Raw genomic sequence first — 12,790 nt, forward strand, 5'->3', positions numbered from 1 at the left:
CACACACATATTGATGCTCTTTGAATCTTCCTTAGGAAAGTGTCACTTGTATCATCCTGTGGGACATGATGTCTCAGACCCTGGTACAACAAAATCAATATGGCATTCAAGGGGTTGGGAATAAATTAGTGTAATTTAAAGAGACATTTTTCAAGACAAATTTAGCCACAAGTCTAGGTCTAGCTGTAAGATGCACAGAAATTTTGCTAGACATTTTAATTCCTATGAAAACAGCGGTGAGGCTGTTCTTTTTTTTTTAAACAAACATTCCTCTGAACGGTTTGCTACTCAAACACTGCAGCATTTGGCTAATGCATGAGAATCTGAAAGAGAAATCGACCAGAAAAGATGGGCACCCTAACCATACATAGATAGGGCCCATAAACTAAAGATGAAACTGACTGGCATCTTTTCGTTTGGTAACAGATCAGAATCTGACCCAATGACTGTGATCAGACACTAATTCAGACCCGTACCTATTCAGTTCACCTATTCAGTTCACACAGTGTTCAGATCCGTAATGGTACAGGTAGGCAGTAGCTGGCCACTACTAACTGGTGCCTGTGATTTGGAGAAATGGGAATTTGTTCCCTTCATCTCCTTTTAAAAACCTGGGGAATTAATATATGTAAAAATGCAAATTATTTTAAAAAACGTAAGTGCTGAAGTTACTTAGACAAGCTCATAGGAAATGCAGAGGTGAAAGCTGAATGTATATAATTCCATAAGAGATCTCATTTCCTTTCCATAGCCAGCAGTCAAGCTGTCAATCACCAGTTTCTCCCATGAGTGGCAAGCCAATTATCCTGTTACTGATAGCCTCAAATAGCTCAGTCACTTCCAGTGCAGAGGAGATGTAGTAGCTTGGAACAACTCAGTTCTTTTTTTTCCCCCTCTGTCACCTCTACAAATAGGATGGAGCATCTTCTCTTAGCCTGGCACATTTCCACCAGCCACCCATGGAAAGGAAAAGCAAGAGCAGCCGTGTTGCCAACTGTGGCCATTTCACTGTGACCCTCCTGATATTTAGTATGTTTCTTAAAGACCCAGCTTCTGGAGTCCAGTTATTCTGGAGTAATCTTAGGGTTTTTTTAAACCAAGATGTTAGCCCTTCTGATTGGACAGAAAAGATTGATAATGTAGCCTGAGTGCCCCCTCAGAGATCCAGAAGACAAATAAAGAGAATTCAAAATGTATAATTTAAAAAAAAAAACTCAAGAATTTTAAGCCAATCTCATAATTACTGGATTCAGAGTGGTAGCCGTGTTAGTCTGTATCAGCAAAAATAAATGTGTTCGTCTCTAAGGTACCACAAGTGCTCCTTGTTTTTTTTCATAATTACTGGACTCATGAACTTTGAATATTTGCCACCATTCATGATATCAGGTATCACAAGACTCAAGATGTTTTTCTTAAAGCCTGAGCTCCTGGAGTCAGGTGATAAAATGAGAATTTCAGCTTTCATTTAAAAAAAATAAAAGAAGTAAGTTCCTAGCCTTCACAGTTGCAGAGAAAAGTTTGAAACCATTGTCCAAAATGCTCAAAACCCAGAAACAAATAAAAGGATCCCAAGATTATTTTTTAAAAATCTCATGGTTTTTAAGCCATCAGCGTGATTATTAGGAGACAGACATGATTTTCTGAATCAGGATTTTACTTGGGATTTGCAATACTGCAAGAGGTTTGCATCCTCCCCTGCCTCTTAAAATAAGCGTATTTAGCAGAAAAACGCAGATTTGGGGCTCTAATTATTGTTCTTATTACTTTATTGCTAATATTTACAATAGCTGCTAGAAGCCCAGCAAGATGGAATACTGAGAACCAGACCCTGTCCTCCAGAGGTTACAACGCCAGGAGAATGAGACCTCCCATTATTCAGAAATGAGGCACAGAGGGTACATCTACATTGCAAATCCCCCCCCTCCCCGTCCCTCCCAAAAAATCCTGTGACAGAGCCCAGGCCAGCTGACTTCATTGTGTATGACAAGACTAAAAATAGCTGGATAGATGGTCCCCCTTGGGCAGGATCCCAGTTTCTGAGATCTACCCCTGTTGCCAGATTTCAGAGCCTCAGTGGGAATGTCTACACTGCTATTTTCAGCCACTTAGCCCCAGCCCCAGCCCCACTCAGCTGGCTCCAGCACTGAGACTTGCTGCCTTTGGGTTTATTTTTGCAATATAGATGCCCAGAGAGACTGAGTGACTTGCCCCAGGTCACACACGAAGTCTGTGGCAGAGGTGGGGGACAAAACCCAGATGGCCTGAGTCTCACTGCAGTACCTTCACCACAAGTTCATTCTTCCTCTCTATCCTCATCTTCCTTCCTCTGTTCCCTCCTCGTGTTTGTTCCCTCTTGTCTTAAATTAGATTATTAGCCTGTTGGGGTAGGACCTACATATAGCACACTAGAGCCCTGATTCTGAATGGAGCTTTTGGACACTTGTGCAAGGCAAACACTAAATCATCATCATCTACATTTCCATTCCCATTTTTAATTTTTTTTGCTTCCCCCCTCTATACTGTGCTGGGCAAATCCAGCCCTCAGTAATGGCTGTGCCAGCCCGTTAAGTCCCCTGGGTTTGCATCAGTGTCAGTGAAGGTAGAATGGGACCTTATATGTTCACTGTCTTGCAGAACCAAAGCTAGTATCAATATGCGTCACGGCACGATCATCTTACTGCTTCGGTGGTCTGTCATATTGTCTGAGAAATGCACTTGAATGAAGGACTTAGCACTAAGATGAATGGGGGAGGGGAGGAAACCACACTCCGTTCAGCACCGTCATTTTCTGACTGTCCTTTCAATTATTTTCTCTCCTAATTAGTAAAGGCTCTAAACAGCTACACGAGCTCAGGAACTGGTTCACCCAGTACAGCAATGCCTGGATTGTGTCATTAGATGGAGCTGTTATATACTTTATGAGGCCACTGTACAGGTAAGGAGTGTGACCAGCACAACATTCCTCTTTCTGGCTAAATGCAAAAATGCTTCATTGAGCTGAGTGTGAAAGTGATGAGGTTTTGCTCTGAGTGGCTTCTTATTCTCTTTTATATTGTACAAACCTTTCACTGTGGCTGAGGTTTAAGGACAGATCATTTTGAACTCTGGAGTTTAGTTTATCATTAACATTTTAATTCAAAGAAGCAAAATATAAGATTTCAGATTAAACACCTATAGCTGGCTCTGCTTGGTAAATATTTGGATTGACACACACTGCTGCTATGCCAGAGATACTATTCGGAAAGACTGGTCCCAGGCAGGTGGGAAATCCTACAATACAAACTGGTGAGGAGAGATTCACTCCTAGATATTTTGCATTAAAACTACACTGATGTGATTAATAAACAAATAAATAAATACAAATCTATTGTAGGCTGTCTGATTTTTAAGCTGTACAGAGTAAAAGCCCATGTTGGTTTTACAAATTGGCACAGATTCTGCTGCGCTTTGCACTCCATGGAAATCTCCTTGAAGCCAAGTTACGGTGGGGTACAGGTCAGGGCAAAATTTCACTGAGTGTATTCATTTTAGAGCATTTGATAGACCAAATCCTGCTCTTACACCCACTGGTGTAAATCCAGAGGCATTCTGTCAAGATCTATGGGGTTGCTCCAGATTAATGCCAATGCAACTGGGCAGAATTTGGCCCTCCAACATCTCTGTTCGGAAACTGTTGTCACTGAAGACGTAATGAAGGCTGTTGTGGTGTAAGAATGGAGTTACCCCAAGGACTTATTTTGCTGTTTGCTTCCATTTTATCTGAGTCAGCTGGGGTTTATTTTGGAGGCTTTGTAAAGGTCAGAGAGTTCAGAGTTCAACAATGCTTAACAGACTTAAATCGTATTTTGCCTTTTAAGTTTTAAAAAAAGAAAGGAATTTGTCCTTCACTCTTTAAGTCCCCTACATTCTGAATTCCTGCTGTCATCTACTCATGGTTGTCACTTTAAACATTTTGTTTCGTTTACAAACTGATCTTTCCCCATGCACTCCCCTGGTTTGCTCTTTCTATGCGTTACCTTGCAGTTTATGCAGGTTCCCGGAGCGCCTTCACCGTTTCATTGGCAAGTATCTTCACTCCTGTATTTATTACATTTTCTGACTCTTTGCTAAACCAAAAACAAATAAAAGAAATGCCTAAACTCAGGTAAAAATTACTAGTGGGCCTTTCTAAATAGAGGCCTCTAGGAAGTCAAATGCATGGCCAGTTAACAATCAGACATTTTTTCCCCACTACACTACTGATGCAGTATGACATTTGTAAAAGGCCTGACTCAAGATGTTTTATCTTGAAGAACATCTAAATCACTTAGAAGTCTGTTGGCTGAACTCAGTAAATAAATAGGAGAAAGCTCACTAGTAGCAATGAGTTATGGCTTTTCTGTCACTACTTTGTGGGACTGTATATATTAGCTGTGCTAACAGTGTTCTCTGTATTATGTATATGTGTTTTTAATCCAGCTCTGAAGAACTAAACGTGTGTCCCCCCCCACGCTCGGGAGCATGGTGCTTTATATACTAGGCACACTGTAAACTCAGCCTTGAATATTAGGATTATGTTTTACCATCAGTAATAGCCGCAAGCATTTATATGCAGCAACGTCCTCTGATGTACAAAGGCAATGTCCCAAAGAGAAACTTACTCCCAAGCGTGATTTGCTCATGGATCAGAAATCCTCACCCATTGATCATGCTATGAGCCAGATTCTATTCCCAGTTCCCACTGAACTCAGTTGGGGTTTCACTGATGTGGCTGAGAATAGAATTTGATCTCTTGGATTTAAACATGTAAAAATATGAAAAATCCCCAAAACAAATGCACTGCATACAAAGTGCAATTTCTATACATCTGTATTGCACATGAAAGGGTCTGAAAGGCCATGTATATATACCGATTTTATTCCCCTCCCCCATCATCTTTATTAAAAATAAATAAATAAAATCACCTTAAAGGTTTCAATGCAAACCATATCTGTTTTCTAAATACTGATCGTAAAAAGCAGTGTCAGCTTTCAAATACATATATTTTGAACGACCTGCATTTGCCACCTTATGCCTGAACAATAATGCTTTTTAGTCCTCTTGATTTCTTTTTAGTCAGCATTTCACTGATCCGGATATTTATGCTCCGTTACAAAATGTACATTTTTTTATAAAGACAGAAGAATGTCTTTGTCAGTTGTGTTCTAGTCTCTCTGATAAAAACAGAATGAGGTTGTTTTTATTATAACCTCTTATATTCATTGGTGATATTTTATTGTATTTTTAGCCTAAAACACTGAACTCTGATGTAAATAAAAATGCTTTTTCTTTGCCTGGCATCTCCTTGCCTGTTCAAACCGATGTCAAAGCTCCCCTTTATTTCACTGATGCAGGTTGAGAGGTAAGAACTGAATCATGTAAGGTTCTGCAAGTCCTATTGACTTTGCTGCCTAAGAAAGCACGTCTACTTGTCATCTACTTGATCCACTACCCACCTACTTTAAGGAGCAGATAGTATTTGTTAAAAGTGTAGGAGAAGACTCTGTTCCCTCCAGCAATTAAATGCTCAAGCACAATCTGAATAACTCCTTGTTTGACCCCATCTTCTTTAGATTGGAGATGATTGCTTGTTCCATTGACCTTTTTCCCAGCTTGATTGTTAGTAGAACTCGTTGAATGTTTTCATTCAAAATTTTCATGTAAACGTTTTGATTCTCTTGAAATCTTCCTTTTTTTTTTTTTTTGAAAACTGGACAATTATCATTTGTTTGCTTGTTGATGGGGGTGGTAATTGCTTTTGTCAGTTTTCCTTTGCCATTTTTGGTTTTTATTTTTCATTCTCTCTTTCATTTTTGTTTTCAGTTTCTTCCCCCCATTGTCAATTTTGATTGTTCAGCTTAGTCACTGGGTGTGATGCTTCTAAACCAAAAAATGTGTTCAAGTGACAATATTCAGTTTCAAATTTTGGAAAATTACAGTTTTGGAAAGAGAAAAAATCCATGGAAATTTAAAATAAACAATAAATAATAACAATGTATTAATAATAATAATAATAAATTAATTAATTAAATAATTCCACAGAACCAACCTTCAATAACGTTGAAATGTTCATGAAAATTGTTTTTGATTTTTCAACCAGCTCTATTTGCAATCATTAATGAGGGAAATCCTTCCCTCTTCAGATCCAGCAGCATACTGTGCATGGTGCACAGCAGAAATATCATTTCAATCTGAGTCAGATTCTGCACCATTGAAATCAGTGGGATCTTTGTCGTTGATTTCCATGGGCACAGGATCAGAACCTACGTACTCACTTCACAGTTGCCCCTGCTGATATTTTTCTCCTGGGCCAGGCTCTGAGAGAGGATTCCTTCCAGTAATTTCCTTCCCCTTTCGTTTGAGCTGATACTGCTGCATTGCCTGAATGCTGGGAAGCTTGAAACAATCCCAGGTTCATAGAGAGTTCAGTGCATGTAGCATCATGTAGCACCCTCAGACACATCATTGGTATCATGTCCAAAATGTTTCAAAGTTCCCCAGTGAATTAATTCCTTTGAGCAATTTAATAATTGAGGATTAAAATAGTGTATCTGTGTCTTTGAGATTAATTTGTAGCTAGACCAGCTCTTAAATTCCCTTTGATGCATTTGTCACATACTATGCATCAGGCAGCTCTAAACAGACAGCAGAATTCATTGCCAATTTGGAAAGACTTAAAATAAATATATTTTAAGATATTAGAATTTAGGGAGAAATTTAGGGCTGAGAAAACTATAGCCACTGGGATGGAGGATTAAGGTTATGACTGAGATAACCACTCCGACACATACTTAATTCCATCCCCATTCAGCAAAACCATAAACACATGTTTAGCTTAATCATGTGCTTAAGTCCCTTTGACCATGTAAATCACTTTGTTAAATAGGGATCAAACTAAGAACGTTCTTACGTGCTTTGCTGGTCGGGACCTGTGAAAATTGGGCTGAATTGAAGGAAGTTTCAGATCCCAATGATTAGAAAGAGGCACACCTTTAATTTTTAATATAAAAGTTATTTTAGGGTGGCTATAGCTTAGTGTCAAGTTAGGCTGGAGGCCTTCCAAGATACTGGGGGCCAATCTTTGTTCACCAAACACACACCTTTAGCTTCCGTTGCCTTCAATGGGGAGGGGTGGAGTGTGTGTGTGTGGAGCATTCTTAACTCTTCACAGGAGATATATTTGCTTAAGAGACACTAGGAATGGGCCCAACTGTCAGATCCAAATCTGGATGCAATCGTTCCCAAAATCTGGAGATTTTGGTTCGGCCCATTTGATAGAAAAGGGGTGGTTTGTAAACTTCAGATACATACTCAGACTTCCCCAAAGTTCAAAGGTGTCTAGATATGGGAGCATGGTGTAAGAACCCTGCATAGATCAGAAATCAGCAATGTCATAATGGAATATGCTCACCTGATTTAAATATGATCCCTGCTCATTGGTCAAGAATCAATTAAGATAGGATTCCTGAATCAGTAGATATAGGTCAAGAGACCCATAAAGTTGGGATACAGGATCCATAGAGTGGAGGGAACCACCACAGAGCACAGAGATCCACCATGGGAGTTGGGGAGCTGGATGTAACACTAGCAAGGCAGGGATGCCAGGAGAGCCATAAGAACTCTGGCATGGACTGGGGGTAAGGGGTAGTGTTTGATTTGCTGTTGGGTTCTCTTTGGCAGAATTAGATCAAGGCTCCATTTAGATTTAATCCCTGACTGTCAATGCCTCAAGGATGAAATTTACCACTTACAAAGGGCCAATACATTCAAAACAGGGCTTCAGTGGGTCTTCAGAGATGCACTTGCTTTGTGTTGGTCCTCTGTACAGGATTAAACTTCACCTCTAGCAATTCTGAATGGATGCAGATCATTCTCTTTCAAGTCCACTTTCTTAGTTCATGAGTTGATGCTGTGTTTCTTTCACACTCAAACGGCAGTCTTGATTCTGTCTTGTCCAGGCATACCTAAGTTCAGCGAACTATTAAACAGAGAGAGGAAGAGAGATCCAAATCCTTTTAGGTTCAACATATTCTTTCATATCATAAACAGAACCATTAGAACCAGCATTCCAGAGCTTTCAAAAGTAGCTATTAAAAAGCATGTCATAGGCACCCTGCTAAAAGTTGTCCTCTTAAATATATAACATGATATGTTGTTATATATGGATGCTAAAAATTTCAAAAGCGCCTAAGGCCTAGAATAATCAAAGGTATTTAGGCTCCTAAATGGATTTCAGTGGGAGCTATGCTCCTAAATCCCTTTGGTGATCAGAGCCTAAGAGAATTAGGAATCTAAATGCCATTGAAAGAGTTCTAAGATATTTTTGAAAATTGTATGCAGTATCTGTATTTACCTCTTTAGAAGGCTCTTAATTGAGTTCAATGCACTTTGGCTCAGGCCCTGTTTGTCCAGCTCTTGCTTTGCTTGAACTTTCTGACAAATTATTTTGACAGTTCTTGATACTCTCTTTTAAACGTTATCATTAGTGTCCTATTCAGAGAGATGGCACAGAAGAGATTGCTCACCAAAAGGACAGAGCAAACTTTAGAATTTACTGAATCACATACTCATTTTCTAATGTAATCAATAGCAAACTAAATCCAGCCCACCTACTTTTTTGTGGTACAAATAAATCTGTCCATATGGGGTTTATATGTGGATTATTTGGGAAAATTGCAGATTAATGCATATGAGGACTAAGCAAGCATTAATGTGTCATCTACTAATATAAACGGGAAAAACCAATGCCTTCCCTGCTTTTTGGTTTAGTGAGCAAAGCTAAGTTAAGGCCCTTGGTCTAATGCTCAAAATAGCTCCATGAGTTCTAATAAGATATTGTAAACAAATGTGAGTCATAACCTTTTCCCCCAATGGGAAAATAATACTGCATTTGGATATAAGAACATTTGATATTAGGAAAAACATCCTTTGAATTAGTTTGGCAAGAAAATATTTCTTGAAGTTTGATTTTTTTTTTTTTAAATTGAACATGCGACTGAAACCACAGGTTTTCCTTTCAAATGCATGCCGCTGGTTTTTAAATTAAATCATAGGTTTCAAAGACTGACAATGCTTTTAACATGTCAGATTAAGAATGGCCCTTTTGCTCTATAATAATTGGATACAAAAGGAAGGACTCCCCCAACCCCTCCACCCTTTTCTTTTTTTTTTTTTTTTTTTTTTTTACATTTGTTCACTAAATCTGTCTCAGACCACCTACGCAAAATGAAACTTGGAGGTCTCTGCTTAGCTCTTTGGGGGCAGGCATCTATCTCCTCCACAGTTAGTTATATATATATATTCCTATCTTTCCTGGATATATTTCTCTTGAGAGGTAGAAAAACTGAGTAGTTAAACAGAGACAACATTAATTCTTCTTTCCCAAGACCCATGGCTTAACTCCTACCTTCCGTTCTAACTGCAGGGAGCGTTAGCGCAAACCCTACTGCCCAGTAATTTAAACCAAAATTACAACACACAGTGTCCCATAATTTGCACAAATGGGATATCAGAAAGGTCCCAAGATGGAGCTGGTAGAGAAAGTGAACTGTCCTCAATCATATCCTCTTGACAAGGTGACCTCTGCAGGGTCAGGCTGGAGGGCACTTGAAGAGTAGTTTGGGGAAATTTTCACCACAGCTGCATGCTCACACCTGGTCTGTGCAGAAATGGAGGATGCTGCTTTCAACTTGGACCAAACTATGAGCCTTTCATTTTTCCCAGCAAAAATGCACACATAAGGCATTGCAGGCAGTGTTTGCATCCACATCGCTTTCAACCATTTTTATCTGCCAGTCCTGCTTGTTTGCAGAAGGATACATGTGCCACTCTTTCACACTGGGATTAATCAATGTGCCAGTGTAAAAGATTAAAGGTATCTGGGTGACATGACTGAGTACAATTGATTCCTATAACTCGAGAGAATTCACTTGCAAAATGTGATCTCTCTCCCTGCATGTGATTTATCATCACACAGATGTGGTTCTTTAGGGAAATAAAGGCAGGGTGCCACAACAGCAGGTGTGCAGAGATGCCATGTTACATGGTCGATCTATCTATCAGAGCTAGCTGAATACTGCCTTGCGTTTGTGCATCTTTATTCCCGTTCCAAGTGGCCGTTCCATTCAACCATGCTCATAACTCTCATTATTCGTTATTGTCAAATTAGTACACAAACGTGTTCTGTTTGCATGAATGTCTAGGAAATAACTGCTCTTTGTGGGTGAAATATACTCTGAAGTAGAGCCTGGGACATAGAATCATAGAATCATAGAATATCAGGGTTGGAAGGGACCTCAGGAGGTCATCTAGTCCAACCCCCTGCTCAAAGCAGGACCAATCCCCAATTAAATCATTCCAGCCAGGGCTTTGTCAAGCCTGACCTTAAAAACTTCTAAGGAAGGAGATTCTACCACCTCCCTAGGTAACGCATTCCAGTGTTTCACCACCCTCCTAGTGAAAAAGTTTTTCCTAATATCCAACCTAAACCTCCCCCACTGCAACTTGAGACCATTACTCCTTGTCCTGTCCTCTTCTACCACTGAGAATAGTCTAGAACCATCCTCTCTGGAACCACCTCTCAGGTAGTTGAAAGCAGCTATCAAATCCCCCCTCATTCTTCTCTTCTGCAGACTAAACAATCCCAGTTCCCTCAGCCTCTCCTCATAAGTCATGTGTTCCAGACCCCTAATCATTTTTGTTGCCCTTCGCTGGACTCTCTCCAATTTATCCACATCCTTCGTGTAGTGTGGGGCCCAAAACTGGACACAGTACTCCAGATGAGGCCTCACCAATGTCGAATAGAGGGGGACGATCATGAAACATGAACATATTAAGCGCTCAAGACAGTACTTAAGCTTAAGCTCAAGATAGTACTTACTTAGGTCTTGCTCTGTACAGGGTGAATTTGACTCATAAAGAATATAGTGTGAACCTCATAGCCTCTGGAATCTATTAATCTGTCTGGCTTCTATACCAGCTCCTTTTTCAGTCAATATCCCATAATTAGGTTGCATATTACATTTTTTTCATGTACCTATACATATATATTATATATATGTTAATGTACCATTTAATCATGATTTTTATAAATTTCTATTCCTGTCTAACCATTTTTTCATGCAAGGTAATTACCTCATATATATTATTATAATGATATTCATATATATATATATCATTAGAATAACCTGAACATGCACCCAAAAATGGTCTAGTCCAACTAACGGACTGACAGCCTGTAAAGCTCTATATATACCTTCTCCAAATAGATTTAAATGAATTAATTTTTATTAGCGTGCTTGGAAAAAAATGAACCCGAAACCAAGTCCAAACAAATTAGGGTTTATTGCTGTTCTCTAATGCTAAAGAGAAGTTTGATGGATTGAAACTATTTTTATATTGAAAAATAAAGCAAACAAATTATCCTGGCTTAAAATTTGCAAACCATTTTTCCTCCCTTGTGCTATGCAATTTGAAACAGGTGAGATAATAAACACAGACTTCAAATCTTCTCATGAAGAAGGCCAAGCAGCATTTTTGACTTCATCACCAAAGCAGACTCTCAGTTGCAGGGCTTTCTGATGCTTTCACAGATAAGGATTAGGGTCACAAGGGAATTGGTGTCCCAATCCTGAACCACTGATGTTAACGAGACAGTCTCTGGTATCTTAACTTGTATTGAATAGCACCTTACTCCACAAGGAGTCCTATTGACTTCAGTTTGTGAAGGAGGTTGCTACTGAACATGAGGAATGGTCCTATAATATGGGCCCCATGGAAGCGTTGTCAGTGATTCAATGGCTACAGGATCAAGAAGCTCAGGAGAACTGACTCACTGCTTCCTGGTTTCTTTTAATTGAGTGTCATTTGTTTTTACTTTGTTTTCTTTAGGCTTCCTTGGTTGTCTTTGTGCTGCCATCCCAGTTTACATGACATCATGAGTTTGGTTATCCAATGCCATACATGACACCTCCTTACTGTGTTCTGTCTTCCTTAAAGCCTATGGGCCCAGTTCCTCAGGGTGTTAAGCCAATGGGAGTTGAGGGTTCTCAGTGTCTCACATTATCTTCCAGAGTCTCAATGAGCCCCTGTTACTGTTAATTACAGCTTCTTTTGAGGGATATTTTATTAGACCCATTTTATAGATGTTAAACAAAAGCACAGAGAGATTAATTAATTGATTTTATTTAATTACCTATTATTTGCATTTCAGTAGTGCCAGTTGAACTCAGTGCCCCGTTGTGCTAGGTCTCATAGGAAGAGATAGTCCCTGCCCTGAAGAATTTATAATCTAAATACACAAGACAAAAGGTGAGAGGGGAAACTGAGGTACAGAGGGATGACGTCACTTGCCTATGGTCACAGAGCTGGGAATGCAACTCATGTCTCCTGCTTCATCCTTTAGACCACCCCTTACTCTAGCATGTGCTTAGTTTACTTATTTTAATGTATATAATGTTTTAGCATTTAATTACTTGCCTGAGGTCATTCAGCGACAGAGATCCCAGATGTCATCTGTGTGGGGTTTTGTGGTCCCTTCCATCACAATTTTTCTTTTACCAAACTTATTTCTCAGATCTCAGGTGCCGGCTCTTCCACTGTGTCAACAATCCCCTAATTTGCGGGACCTAATCTTGAAAATGCCAGTGGAGTTGCTTGCAATGGTGGTAATATAGATAGCAAGGCTGGGGCTTTTGGGGTACAGGACCAAACGTTAGACAAAGGAAGGGGAGACAAGAGAGAGGAAGTATTTTACAAATACTGGTGCACAGCA

This window comes from Eretmochelys imbricata, chromosome 12 (genome assembly GCF_965152235.1).
Source record: "Eretmochelys imbricata isolate rEreImb1 chromosome 12, rEreImb1.hap1, whole genome shotgun sequence".
NCBI lineage: Eukaryota > Metazoa > Chordata > Testudines > Cheloniidae > Eretmochelys > Eretmochelys imbricata.